The 15,061-nt window shown below is 42.5% G+C and overlaps 1 protein-coding gene across 2 annotated transcripts in view; it reads left to right on the top strand.

Annotated features, from left to right (window-relative positions):
- The window catches only part of Nrip1 (nuclear receptor interacting protein 1), an 82,935-nt gene that overhangs the window by 20,620 nt on the left and 47,254 nt on the right, over window positions 1–15,061 (top strand). The window lies entirely within an intron of this gene.

Raw genomic sequence — 15,061 nt, 5'->3', positions numbered from 1 at the left:
TTCTGTCTTGAATGTGTCTCCATTAAAAAACACTGCTAGTTCTTTTGCCTGGAATAGAAATAGATGACAGGAGAATACATAAATATGGTTGATAATGTAGTGTGTATCTGGTATGTACAATGACTAATGAGTTTACTGGTAGGTCATATCCATGGGACACAGCAAATACCGGTCTTCTCTCTTATCTCAGCCAGTTCTCAAACAGCGTGAATACAGAGGATGGGGTGAACATTGCTCTGTTTCCCAGAATATGAGAATGCTTCATTCTGAGAGATCTTTCGCTCTGAAAAATTCTTGGAATTTTTACTGTATTTTTGGAAAAAGTAAGATCAGGATTTTTAAGGAGCTTGGAATCATTTTTATTTAACTGAAGATAATGATTAACTATTACAATTACATATTTAAAGATAGGAGCATTCAACTGTAGTAGTAAAGAGAATTGTTCTTTTTTTTTTCAAGGCCTGCAGGAGTTTCCATTTATGAAAATGTACCATTATCTCAGAAGACAAGTGTGTTTGATGAGCTTTGAGCTGGATGACACTATTAAAAAGAAATACAACCTTGAAATAAAGTATAAAGTGGACATCCCCTCTTATAAAATCAGAATAGGAATTGTTTTCAAGTCATGTCTTTCCTTCAATTGTTGCTTAGCTAGAAGACATTCTTTTTACCGAAGTATAACTTCCTCCTGGAAAGGAGACATTCTTCCTTGCAAGCTCTGAGTAAGTGTGTGCCTCAGTTGTCAGGCTCCACAGATGTGCCTAAGTTTCTCTGTGCAGAGTGCAAGGCAGCCTTCTGGCACTTGTTGAAAGTCACGTATGACTGAAACTCCATCTGGTGAGCATGTCCCTTCCTTACCCCCCTGGCCATTCACTGCACAGCCTCTCTTCATCTTGCTTACTTTGATGTCAAATGGGGATTAGCATGCTAACTCAACTCTTATACCAGAATCATGTAGAACAAATACAGTTCCCTCTTCCTGCAGTGGATTTGTCCCAACCCTCTGTGAATCACTGACGACTCATTTTGATTTCTGTGTACTGGCTTGCCCTGTACAGACACTGGTCCAGTGCCCCTTCTGTCTTACTTAAGCACCATTGCTTGTAAGTACGACTTTTGCAGTATGAGGTGTTATAACGAAACTAACAGAAGATTCTTTTCTCTTTTTCACAATTTCATGGGTTAGGTTTATTCTTCCCTACCACCACGTCAGCAACCTCAATACGAGCTTTTCTTATGGAGTAAAGAGTTCTGTTTGTCACTAAAGGAAACACTTTATGCTTATTTGACACACTTGTAAATAATGTGATACTCTGACAATGACCCTGATAAAAGGTGGGGACCCTGAGTAATGGACAGGTAACATATACAAAGTGGACGTGCTCGACCAAAGCGTTCTTCACCTTGTGGAAACGGACTGAGAGTTCTTCAGGTTCTTCACAGTGGTGTGTCGTTCTACCTACCTAGACTTTTCCAACTAATGTTTTTAGACCATAGTTGATCTTAGAAAACTGAATCCACAGGAAGCGAAACTCTGCATTGTTCTAGCACCTTCCGTGAAAATCCACAGATAGTCACATTTCTTATGACATGTTGTAGCATTTGCACAGAGCCCACTTCATTCCGACTACATCTTAAATCAATTCTAGAATATACCCAAATACACTATAAACGGCATGTAAATATCTGTCTGTGGTAAAGTTTGGAGCATAATGTCGAATTATTCTTATATGTCATCATTAATGTTGTTATATATCATTATATAATAATAATGCCATTACTCTCTAAAGTATATTGGGCATAGAACAGTCTGTATATTCTCAGGAAATAGACTACCTCCACTAAGTATTTTCTATCCAATTTGTCTAAACCTTTATACATGGGTGGATGCCCATCACCAGTGTTTGTATTTTACTTGTGTAGACACGTGGGGTCACTAGCTGTGTAGACATACGGGGTCACCACATCATGACAATATTTAATTTAGTTGTGTGCTGAACCCTTAAGGGCCTAAGAGTTACATTTAAGCCTGAAGTACTTCATGAAGACTCTTCATTAGCCGTTCTTTAGTTTCTAATTACAACCTGAGGCTACACTGGAATATTGAGAGAAATGAACAAGGAAACGTAGTGTGTGGTCCTTGGTGTCCTGTTAGAGAGAAAATGCAGCAGACCATGGTGGGGTATTTGACATTGTGGATGATCATGGAGACTCAGTTGTGTGTCCTTCTAAATCAGGACTTGTCTGTCCACCGATCACCAGCTTTTCTTTCTCTTCTTGGACGTTTAAGAGTTGTTCCAACTCTGTGGATTCTGTGTTTGTTAATTCCTTGCCTTTGAACATGTAAGGGTCTGCCAGCTGCTGAGGGCTCTCCATTCCTCTGCTGTCCTCGAGCCCCTTGCTTTTGTGTGTGCAGCGTGTAAACCAGTCCGAGTTTCATTCTTGCAAGCATCCAGATGGCAAGGGCTAGGGATGACAGTTTTATGACTTTGGGCTATAACACAAAGCAGTGTATTGGAAACAATGATTTTCATTTTTCCTCCCAGGAAATAGTGTCCAGGTAAATAATTAGTAGACTCTCACCTGGATTTGTTTTTCCTCTCATGGCAGGCTGTAGGTTTTCAAAAAGATTTCTTTTGACATATCCAGGTTAATAGAAGCCTTTCCCTGTAAAGGGTGAGTTTAGAAGTTGGCTTACCACACATGGAGCTGCTTCAACACACATGTCCTTCACTACTGTCTGTGCTCTTACAGGTTTATAGTTTTACTCTCTCTGCTTCAAAATGAAAGGCCCTGTCATTCTTACTGTGTCATGATTTATTTTAAAATATCAACTTGTTTTTCAGGATCTTTCTTTCTTTCTTTCTTTCTTTCTTTCTTTCTTTCTTTCTTTCTTTCTATTTACTTAAAAAAATATGTTTTGAAGATTTTTCTGCAAAATGTTTTAACCAGCTTTCTTCCAGTAAAGAAAATCCAGGGTCTTTATTCTCTGGTAGTAACAGAAGCAATGCATTTGGTAAGTTTGCTGCTGAGAATTGTCAGAGGCCAAAATACCTAATAATGTATTCTTATTCATGGTGCCTAACTGGGTAATAAAGGACTTGGATATATGTCTGCTTGTGCATAGTTGCAGGCACCGAATGTAGTGGTTTTTGAATAGGTTGTCTGTCTCTGGTGAATGACTGGGAGACTGGCTGATTCAGGCAGTTTTAGTGAGATGCTATGGAGGGCCTATTTGTGCTATAGGTGACTTGCATTACAAAACCAAACTGGTTCACATGTAAGTCTCAGCGCCACCTCTTACCTACAAATTACCTGACCTTACTAAGCTTTGGCCTTACCCTTGATTGCCATCCATTTTACAGTTAAATGGATCAGTATGTGATTTGGGACTATTGGCAATAATGTCGACTGGTCCTGTCCTAGCTAGGGTTCGTATTGCTTTGATGAAACACAATGACTAAAGCACCTTGGAAAGGAAATGAATTATTTGCCTTAGGCTGCCACATCATCAAGACAGGAACTCAGGGCAGTCACCTAAGGCCAGGAGCTGACACAGAGGCCATGGAGGGGGTGCTCTTTAATGGCTGGCTACCACCCATGGCTTCCTCAGCCTGATTTTTAAAACAGATTCAGTGATTGTGTTAATGCTACACTACAGAATTGTCTCCACCCGTTTGTTTGCTCCCAGAGACTCTGATGAGAAAATATTGCTGGAAATATCTCCATTAAGTATTGGCCTTATATGTTTTTCTCTGCACCATTGTTAGCCAAATTATTTTTTTTTAAATGCTAGCCAAGGGCCAGCAAGATGACTCAGCAGGTAAATGCAATTGCCTCCAAGGCTAATGACCCGAGTTCCATCTCTAGAACCACATTGTGAATGGAAAGAACAAACCCTTCTGACCTCCACTTGTGCACCCTCCTGCACATATACTCACAAAAATACACAAATAAAATATAATCGACTCGCTATAAAATGTAATCAAATATCTTCTAAAAATTAGACCTAATACTGATAACTAGTCATGGTCTAAATTACAGATATCATAAATGTAGGGTTAAGTTGAGCCTGTAGGAAAACTTTGTAATGTTGCCTATTTTGATCCAGTTATGCCCAGAGTACATTCTTTTGTTATTACAAGAATTTTATAAATTTGTAAATTTTTTTTTTTTTTTTTTTTTTTTACAGTGTGGTGCTCTGGTTCTGAGACCTTAAGTTCTCAGTTTAAAGAGATAGTTTGAGCTTTGTGACTAACCAAAGGTTTGGTTTTAAATTAACAATCAAAGGGCTTTTTGACTCCAACTGACATTTGCCCTCTCTCTCCCACTATATTTCCAGCCTAGGATTTGTTTGGGGTGAAGGGTGGCATGTATAGTGAATGGCAGTGCCCTCGGGCAGCATTCTAAAGAGTGTGCACACGCACGGAGAACATAATTACTGCTTGTAGCTTTGTATAATTCATTATCACTTTAGTATATTTGGCCTTGAAACCTTTCTGCCTATGTCCTTATACATAGCTTTCCCTGTCTCCTCTCCACTTTGAATGAGCGTTTATCATTTTAAAGAGTGTTTTATGCACGTAGGGATGTAAGCATAATCTTATAATCGAAATAATGTTAAAGAAATAGTACATGTGGATGGCCTCTGCTCTGGTCATGTTTGTTTTCTGTTCTTGTTTGTTTGTTGGCATTTTATTTTTTGGTGCAGGGTCTCACTATGTATCCTTGACTGGCCAAGAACTTGCTGTGTAGTCCAGGTTGGCTTGAATTCAAAGACATCAACCTGCCTCTGCCTCCCGAGTGCTGAGATTAAAGGCATGTGTCACCAGAGTCAGCCTATTTCCTGTTACATCATGGGGACATTTATAACATTGCCAGGAAAAATGGATTAATGTTAAAATGCCTTGTTTTCTTTTCTCATGGGTCATGTTCTATAAATATGCCATGTTAACAAAAGCTCCAGTCCCTCAGGTGAGTGTATCTACCTTTTTGTTTGTTTGTTTGTTTGTTTGTTTTTGTTTTTTGACTGTTTGTTGGACTTGTGTAGTTGAAAATATTTTTGTGATAATCGGTCCTTACCCCACACATGGAGATTGTGAGCAGTGGGCAGTTCATTCCCAGGATGGATGGATCCCTGTGCTGTCACTCATGATGTCCTGCCATGTTGATGTCTCAGCCCTGTAACTCATCCCATTTGCAACATGGTCACTTGACTGACTGTGCCATTTGCTTGTTATTCGAGAGAGAAAACAATTGCCAGTAAGCTCAAGGGGCAAAGTCTCATTATCTACTCCTGCTATGACCCCTATGATCAAAGAAAATAATAGTTGTCAATCATTGATAGCTCCACGTAGTTGGACTTAATGGGAGAGAAGTTGCCTGATTTTGGCCGGCTAGTCAGGGAAGGACACCAGTGTTGCCATCTGTGAAGACTGGAGTTTTGTTGGTTTCCAGAATCTGTCTTGTATGATCACAAAATACCATCATGTTTAGGCAGCGACACTCTTTTCTAGTGTTCGTTTGTGCTTTGTGGGTAGAGAAGTCAAACGCAAAAGTCATTGCTGTCGTCCCAGAGTGTGGCTGTTGGTTAGACAGGCAAAGCAGCTGAACACTGGCGTCTTCTTAAGGGCTAGATAGAAATGGAAGCTGAGAATGCAGCAGGGAGACATAGTGGAAAACAAGGACAAGTTTAGCTTGTGATACCGAAGGTCTCATCTGCCCGAAGGCTGAGAGATGGAAGTTGTAGAGAGTCTTGGACGGGAGATGTGTGGCTGCTCTGGGGGAGTGAGGAGTCACATGGCATGAGGGCGGAAGGGAAAAGAAACCCTCAGTCAGATTGCCATGGCACAGTGACCTGAGACAGCACCTTATTGTGTCATTTTCACTGCAGGTAAAACCACAAACAAATCTACAGTACATATTTACAAAACAATCCAATGTAAATAATCAAAAATAAAAGGGAGCGAGTAGTCTGTGTTAAACAAAAGGAAACATGGGAGTAACTTTAGAGCAAAGGACTCTTCAGATGCTGAATGTAGATTTAAGGCCCATTTTTTTTTATTATTCCAGTCTTTAAAATTACATATTAAATGATTTTATTTGAGTCAGTTCCTCAGTTTTGAAGGCACAAACCTTAAATTAGCCATGGTAGTTTTTTTTTTTTTTTTTTTCTTTTTTTTTTTAATAAGAAGCACATCTCAGACCCAACAGCATGGGTTGTTTGTTTGTTTGTTTGTTTTTTGTTTTTATTTGTTTGTTTGTAAACATTCTTTTCCTCAGTAATGTGATGCACTAGGCCTTCCAAACTGTATAAAGATAATCTTTCCCACCCCAGCTGCCTAGTTGTTGTTTAACAGTTTCCTCTGAGGTTGAGACATTCCATCTTACAGGGGAGGTTCTTAGACAGGCAGGTAAACAATTCAAATAGCTCCAGGAAGTCCCTAAAACTGACCAGATTCACTGGGCCCCTCCCTACCAGAGTAAGGAATAAAAACCTTGAGTGCCTCAGACAAGCCACGCTACAAAGAAGGCTCTGAGACCCTGGGAGAAAGTAGAAGCCAGCCAAGCTGTCTGAAGAGGTTTAGGCCAACTGAGTGTAAGGTCAAAGGACCAGGGAAAGACCACCCCAACCCTCACTTGACCCTTAGACAAGGGCTCAGGAAAGAACACCTCAACCTTGACTTTACACCAAGCAGCCGGTGTAAAGGAAAACTAACCTGACCCTGGCTTGATCTCAGGCTCTGAGACTTAGAACTTGAAACCCTCTCCCCCAACTCCTCAACCCCCATGTACACTCAGGGTTAATGGCCAAACAATGTGTTCTAGAGTAGGATACTTTCCTACTAAGCTCAATTCACATGCTCCAAAAAGTATAAAAGCCTTTCCCTGCGTTCAACCGTCTGCTGTCTCTCTTCCCACTCAGAGGCAGCTGCCATTCTGTTCTCCCTGATAATACCTCTTGTGTGAGGGTTTTTGTGTGGTGTGACTTTGTGGTATTCCTTGGCTCTCGACTGCCAAGATGCCCTTGCACTGGAAAAACCCTGTATATTGAGGCACCTGGAAAGGACACGCTCCACTCCGTTTAGCTGCCTGCAGTTTGTGGTGTGCTCCAGAGGGTTTGTGAGCTGTCATCCATGCTCGGGTGGGCCAGAGAGGAAAAAGCAGCTGCCTTTGAGTGGTTTCTGCTTCTGTGAGGAACCCCTCACCCTAACACTTGCTATGGGGTAGCAAGGCAGGGTAGTTTTCCTTTACACCGGCTGCTTGGTGTAAACTCATGGTTGAAGTGTTCTTTCCTGAGCCCTTGTCTGAGGGTCAAGTGAGGGTGAGGGTGGTCTTTCCCTGGTCCTTTGACCTTACACTCAGTTGGTCTAAACCTCTTCCAGACACCTTGACTGGCTTCTATAACCCCAATAGGACTTAATTGTTCACCAGGTTGAACCATGATGGTATCCGATCTGGGATGAGTAGACTGTGTGTCACCAGTAGGGAATGGGGACACAGCAGAGCCACAGATGCGCTGGTGAGGAGTGAGTCCTGGCTGTGGGGTAGCAAGGCATGCAACCTAGGCAAGCAAGGCAAAGCAGCTTGGGACAAGCATTCACAGAGGAAATCCCAACACAGTTCTTTTACCTCGTGGTGAATGTTGTGCGCCATTATTGCTATCCATGACAGGGGTTGTATGTTTCTTGCTATGTGTAGTGAGATCTGCAAGTGAGGCTGAGCCATCGGGGTTAGGAGTGTCCGGGGGAGGAATCCCAGGGCATCATGTATGTGGCATGAGGTGGCATGCCTACTGGATGAGTGGGGCCTACCACATGGATATGGAGCTATCCTAGGAACAGTTAAAGGTTTGGAGGAAATTTTGATGTCTTTAAGCTTAGCACACAAAGGTGGGGTTGCCAACAAACAGCAGCAGAGTTTGCCTGGCCACTGTTGTGTGCAGTTGAAATTCATCAGTGGACAAGATGGCTACCAGGCAGGAACTTGATTTTGTAAAAGAGCAGTTCCAGTAAGTAAGAGAGATTCTTTGTGTTAGCCTCTGGTTTGGCAAGTACCTTAGACAAACAAGAGGATGAGAGGTGGTAATAGCAGTAGATAATACCCTGAAGTCTATCCTTAAGTCGAAAAAGAGGGGAAATCTGTGATCCAGTGTGCAGAAACTGGCCTTTACAATGGATCCATATAAGAAACCTGGGTGATCAGTAAATATTCTACACTTGAACTGATGAAATTGGAAAAGACTTAAACAAGCAACAAAAGCCTATCACAGCCTCACTTGTCAGGCTGTGGAACATGGGAGCAGATGGGATCATTCAGACCTCTGAGGATGCAGGAAAAACTGGGTGATGTATACCAACCATCCTTTCTTAAGACAAAGGCTCATAACCTGAGACAATATGAGAGAAATCAGTCCCTGAGAGACCGCCTTACTAGCTCCATTAAAGACGGTTGCTTATTTCCATCTAAGGTCTCCACAAGGCAGGGGCTGCGGGGGGCGGGGGAGAACTATAGTGGGGGATGCTATGAAGGGAACCAGGCATAAGAGAAGCTGTGTTTGAATCCTGATCTATCCAGATAAAGTTAAAGAAAAGGCCGATCCTGCAGCAGCCGCCAGTCTGATAGGGCTGAGTCTGCTGGTGGAGCACAATCTTTATAATGTAGGGAAGGCTTTGGCTGGTCTCAGTAACTTAGACCAGAATGTAAAAAGAGTTGGGAAAGTGAGAGATGATCTTAGAGGAGATAAGAAAAGAGTAAAATAGAGAAAGACATCTCTGTGGGTTACTGGAAGACAGATGTGACAAGGTTTTTGTCGAGCTGGACTTCCTAAGGAAAGAATTAATAGAAAGCCAACCCTTGTTCTAAAGAGCTGCTGGAAGGCTTGAGGGCCCAAGAAACAATTCATAGAAGACACCTAGTATAGAACAGTACTGGTGAAAGTGATTCATCTGTCCCAGAAGCAGGTACATATCCCCCCAGAGTTAGGAGGCTACATTTCCGTCCACCAAGAGGCTGTGCTGGGGTGGAGATGGTTGGCCCAGCCAGAAACTCCCCCTCCAGCCAAGGATGGGAAATGGAAACCAACAGTATCAGCTAGAGCCAATATGGCCAACCCAGGGTCATGTTGACCCAGGGAGCCAGCAGGTGCAGCAGGGGGGCAGGGCATGCTCCTCCTTGGCCATGAGTAGGTCTAAGTGGAATCAAAGTCAGACTCTTGAAACTCATCATGTGTGAAAACCATGGAGGTGGGGGGTTGGGGGATCCATGGAAGAGCTGTCGGATATGGAAGCATAATGGCTCAGAGAGAATTCAGGAGTTACAGGGAGCTAAGAACACCTCCCGTGCGTGCTTTGTACACACTTTGATCTGTGGAGGAAGCAACCAGTACAGATGGATGAGACCTTTCTGTGCTCTGTGCATCTTTGCTGTGTTCCACTGTAGTATCGGCTTAGTTGGGAGGCTCTGGGGTCACCTGACACTGCTCACAACAGGTGACAGCAGACTCCGAGAGCTTCCCCGGGTTTCCCTTGTAATCCACTATTTGTTATGGGAGGGTGGTTCAGTCTGTTGCTTTGTCTGGACCATTGTCTAGAAAAGGGTTTTCTCATATAGATGACGTAAAGCTGAACGGAGTGCTTTTCACACATGGAACGCCATTGGAGAGACAGCTAGGTGTGATAGTGTGTCCACCTACCTTATAGTCCTACTGGGGCTGGGCTAGCTGAAAAACAAAATACAAAAGATACCTTGACTTGGGTGGAAAGGGACACTCCCAGAAGCCATATGGTTACTGAATGAAAACTTCTGGCCACGAATGCACTACCTCCTGTCAGTTGTTGGTGAGGGCAGCCCCTGAGGCACCCCCAAACTGTAAAGGATATTGTTACTGCTGTTGGCTGTATGCCAAAACGAGACTGTGAGCCCTATTGCTAAAGACACTACACGAGCATTCTCTGACTCCAGAACATGAAGAAATTAAGCGGGGACCGAACTGGAAACTCCCACCTTGGTGGCTGGTTTTTATAGAGCTAGAAGCAGTCACACAGGCTGCTGGTAGAACGCTGTCACCAACATTCCTGCTTGGCTAAAATTCCTGTGTGCTAAGATACCACATGCCAGTCAAGAAGTGGCCGCTTGTGCAACAATGACTCAGCTTTCGTGGATAAGATCAATAGCCTTCTCATGGAATTTGAGGCCCGATCTACAAGAAAGAGGTCACCATGTCTACAACAGTAAGCCAGGATAAAACCGTGTGCCTAGGGAGATTATAGAACCCAGCAGAGAAGAACATGTAGGTGATAAATGTGTGTTCACATCCAGAGATCACTGCTGTTATCAGCCTCAACTCAGAGCCATTGTCCCAAGAGCAAGTGACCATGCTAGGGTATGATAGCTTATTTCTTAGCCATAGGTGGACGTCTATGGTCACCCCCTCCAAAGCTCAGCCTAAGCAGTGAAAGCTAGGAGTCTCTTTCACAAAAGCAACCTACAAAGAAGACTCAGACTCTGGGAGAAGAGGACAGCAGCCAAGCTGCCTGGAGGAGGCTCAGGTCCACCGAGCTGCATGTAGTGTCTCCTCCCCAGGAAAAGTTCTGTCATGCAGCACTAGTGTAGGTCATGGCCAACTTACAGTTAAATGCAACTCAGAGCTATCAGAATGAATCAGTGCCCTCTGGTCATGTGATGTTGCAATGGGTGGCTTTGCTTCCCTTTCTTCTGAAGAGGAGTTAGTCCAAGAAGTCAGAATACTGCACTCATCTGAACACCACCAGGCCAGTAGTGAAGAACTTCAGCGTGAGCAGTTCATGTTCTCATTTCAAAATGCCTTTCCCATGGTAGATACTGTGAAAATATTTAAATAGAAAACTTGATCTAGAACATTATTACAATTCATGATTTAAATGTTTAAAGAATACTAGGTTTCATACAGCAGTTTTCTTAAGCAATATGCCCACCTCTGAAGCTGCATCATTGGATAGTGTTAGTTGCTTTTGAGCTAAAAGCAGTATATAACAAATATAAGGAGTTCTATGTTGGGCAAATACTTTGCTTTGAAAGATGAGTTAGGCTTTTCCTCTGACCCTTTTGGTAATCGTGACAGATCTGTGACTGTTGGCCTTTACCCTCAACTAGGGAGAAAACCTATAAAGACACCCAAAGCTCTTGGAGCACGCTGGGTGACTTCCATCACCATTTCCGGGGGCCATGAGCAAGCAAGTCTTTGGATCGTCTGTTTGAGACCTCGGTGACTGCTGATGAGTTAGCCTCATTCTTAGATTAGGCAAGCTGTAAGTGCTGCTTACCTGCAGGTCTGCTTTCACATTCTTGTGAATGTGTGCATCTTTTTATATTCTCCTTTGTTTTTATTTATTTGTTGTTAATTAAGGGGGGAAGATCTACCTCCTAGAGACTGCCATGCATATGTGGGCGTTTTCGAGATGCATACCCCGGCAGCTTCTCATCACAGTAGAGTTCCATTGGCCACAGCACAGCTCAGCTCAGCTCAGCGCAGCGCAGTGGCTCATTTATTTTTATTATGTCTCACTTACTGTAAAGGGGGCAGCACTTGAATGCCCCCTGTCTGAGGTGCTTCATACCTGAAAGTTCCTGCCATTCTTGATATCTGCATGAAATTTACTGGACTCATAACCCAACTATCTGAAATGCTCTAAAACCTGAAGCTTTTTCACATCATGGAATTTTAGGTTGTGGAGCATTTTACATTTCAGATTGTCAAGTGAAGGCTGCTCACCTATGGTTACATTGTGAGTCGCAGTATTGAGATGATATCACAAGAATTGGTCCCCTACTGCAAAGAGAACATCACTAATGTGATCCTTCTATCAACCAGCGCCCGTCCTGCCCACACAGCTTTGTTCTTACCGTTGCTTGCAACCCTGGACCATTCTGAATTTTATGTTAGTCACTTATGTTGTTCTTAATAGTGTGCTGCTTTTCCCACCTGGATACTTAAATTCTGTGTTAGTTAATTTTATGCTTTTGTTACATCTTGTGAAATCACAGTATTTTGAATGTAGTCTCCCGAGACTTGTTCTTTTGAATTCCTTGTGGGATTTTGGAAATCATTTATGCTGCTGTATTTATGGTCCATTTATTTTCTCTGCTGGATAATATTACATTGTGTGACTTTATTCATTCCTTTGTTGGTTGATATGTGGGCGCTTTTGTTTGCTTGTTTCAATTTGGTTTGGTATTCGTTACTTTCCTGTTGCTGTGATAAAATACCAAGACCATGATCAACTGATGCAAGAGTTTATTTTGGCTTGCGGTGGTTTCCAAGGTTAGAGTCCATTGTGGGAAGGGAAGACATAGCAGCTGGTGGCGGGAGCAGGAAGCTGGCAGATTACATCTTTCATCTATACACAGGAAACACAGGGAGAGGGAGTGCACACAGGAAGTGGGATGAGGCTCTAATCCGATAAACCCGCCCCAGTGATGTACTTCCTTCAGCAAGGCTGAACCACCTAAAGCTTACATCACCTCCTTAACCAGTGCCACCAACTGGGAACCAAGTGTGCAGTTATGTGAGTCTTTGTAAGACTCATCATTCGTCAAGATCACAGCAGCTGTATCTGTGGTGACACATGCAGACACACATATGATACACTTACTGTTATATACGTGTAACAGCTCTTACAAAGCATTGAGTTTATGGGTATTCACCAGGTAAGACTCTAGAATACATACCTGAAAGGGAAGTGTAAACAGTATCAGAAGCTGTCATTCAGCAATAGCTGTGCCAAATCTTGTCACTATCAGGGGCCCAGGGGCTGGTTTGTGTGTGTGTGTGTGTGTGTGTGTCGGGGTGGCGGGTGGCGGGTAGTGGGGGAGACATCCTGAGAGCTGAGAGAGACGCACAGAGACAGAGTATATTCTTGGAGATAGCAATTTTTTTAATATTAGTTTGCTTTTCTGTGCTTTCTGATGAGATGTTAAACATTGTTTAACTGTTCACTATTGTATTCTTCAATGAAGTGTTTATATATGGGCGGGGCATGCAGCTCAGTTGGTGTAGTGTTTGCTTAGCATGAACAGGGTCCTGAGTACAAGCCTTAGGACTACAAATAATAGTGATATGTTAGGCTGCCTTCTCTGCATCTTAACCTTTTTAAAATAAAATTTACTTACTAATGGATGGAAGGTTTTAATGTTAACGAAATTGACTTGATTATGCTTTCTAGTTAGTTCTAAGTCTCAAGAAACCTTCTGTGTCTTTTCATATTCTCTCTCTCTCTCTCTCTCTCTCTCTCTCTCTCTCTCTCTCTCTCTCTCTTTCTTCGAGGAGTCCAAGTTAGCCTTGAACCTGCTAGGTAGCTGAGGGTGGCCTTAATTTCCCATCCTCCTGCCTCAGCCTGTACCACTGCCCAGCTTGGGGGTCATAATCTCTTCTGTATTGTTTGTAAAATGTTGGACCCTTGCCTTCATATGTGAAACTTTAATTCCTTGTTTTCCGTAGATAGATAATTAATTGTTTCAGGACATTGAATGGCACTGGGACCGACAATGTAGTGTGTCCCCTGTGATGGCTCCCACCCAGATGTCAGTTGTCTGTTTTTCTTCATAGCACAGCTGTTTAACTTCCTGAGCTTTATAGTGAGTGAACCTTGGTGTTTGGCAGAGCAAGGCCCCTCTTGGAGTCTCTGTGGACTGATGGAGTAATGAGATTAGCTGTTTCAGGTCTGTTTAGTCAGTTTATAAAGCCTTTTGAAATTAGATTGACATTGTGTGAAATGTATTGATTTGATTTGAGAAGAATTGTTTTCTTCCATTGTGGCTTCCTGCACATGGCAAGTTAGGTTGTTTAGTTTATACCGATAATGTCTTCAATGTTCTTTCCCCAGACAGGAGTCGATGGTGTTTACAACTTACTTGTATTCTTTAAGTAAACTTCATTGGTGAGTGTTTCCATGTCAGTTTCTGTTTTTTTTTTTTTCCACCTCAATATACATACACATGTGCTTTTTGTTGACTGGCTATTTTTAGTATGTGTAAACAAATTGAAATGTTTGTAGAATGCAGCACTACTTTATTCTTTTTTGTGGTTGAATAATATTCCACTGGTCCGATTTAACACATTATTTACCATTTGGATACTGGACAGTGATAGTATCATGGGAATTCTTGTGTAGACCAAGTTATCACATCCTGTCTCTATATACCTAGGAATAGATTCTCTCCGAGGTATAGCAGCTATCAATTTTTAAAGAACTGTTAACTCTTTTCATGGCCTCTATGCAGTAGACTACATTCCCTCTGTGGTGTGTGAGGGAAATGAAACTACAGACTATTTCTGAATTCTCCAAGGACTAATTGTAATATGTTGGGTTTATCTTAGATTGTGATTTTTCTTTAAGTAATAGAAATGAACAACGCATGACTTCTTTTTACATGAGATTGCTTTTAAGAGAGTTTCGTTTTCAAAATGCTGTCGTGTGTGTGTGTGTGTGTGTGTGTGTGTGTGTGTGTGTGTGTGTTTTCTTTAGTCTCTGCTCCAGCTAGATCTGTCATTGAAACACCACATAGTTCACACACTGGCACTATTGAGTTTGAGGATTTCAAATAAATATTCAAGATGTCAGTCATTGCGACTGTCTTTTTTAGCAGATGATGATGTCGCCAGCAGCCTCTGCTCACTTACAGTGGTGTCCCTTCCAGGGCCAGGAGTTGATCTCCTTTCCTTGCCTCAGTTCGGCTCTTCTAGCTGCCCTTCCATTTGGAATATGGCTGTACAACATGGGGCTCCCTCCATCACTGATCCTTAGGCTCTGAGCCCTGGTCTGCAGTCACAGTGGCTTCCCTTTGTTTGTGTTTTGTTTCTGGTTACCGCCTCACACTTATCACTGCAGGATTGTTTGCTCTGTTTACAGTCTTGGCTATCGCGATTGATACCCATCTCATTTGCATGAAGGTTTTGGACTTGTTTTGGTTTCTCTTCCTTAAATAACCATGTGTGAAACTGTCGGGACATTGTGAATGTATACCTGCATGTAACTGTACGAAACTTTCCAGCTCTTTCCCAAAGTGAGCAGACCCCACTATC

The sequence above is a fragment of the Arvicanthis niloticus genome, chromosome 12 (genome assembly GCF_011762505.2).
Source record: "Arvicanthis niloticus isolate mArvNil1 chromosome 12, mArvNil1.pat.X, whole genome shotgun sequence".
Classification (NCBI taxonomy): domain Eukaryota; kingdom Metazoa; phylum Chordata; class Mammalia; order Rodentia; family Muridae; genus Arvicanthis; species Arvicanthis niloticus.
This window is presented reverse-complemented; position numbering and strand designations above follow the sequence as displayed.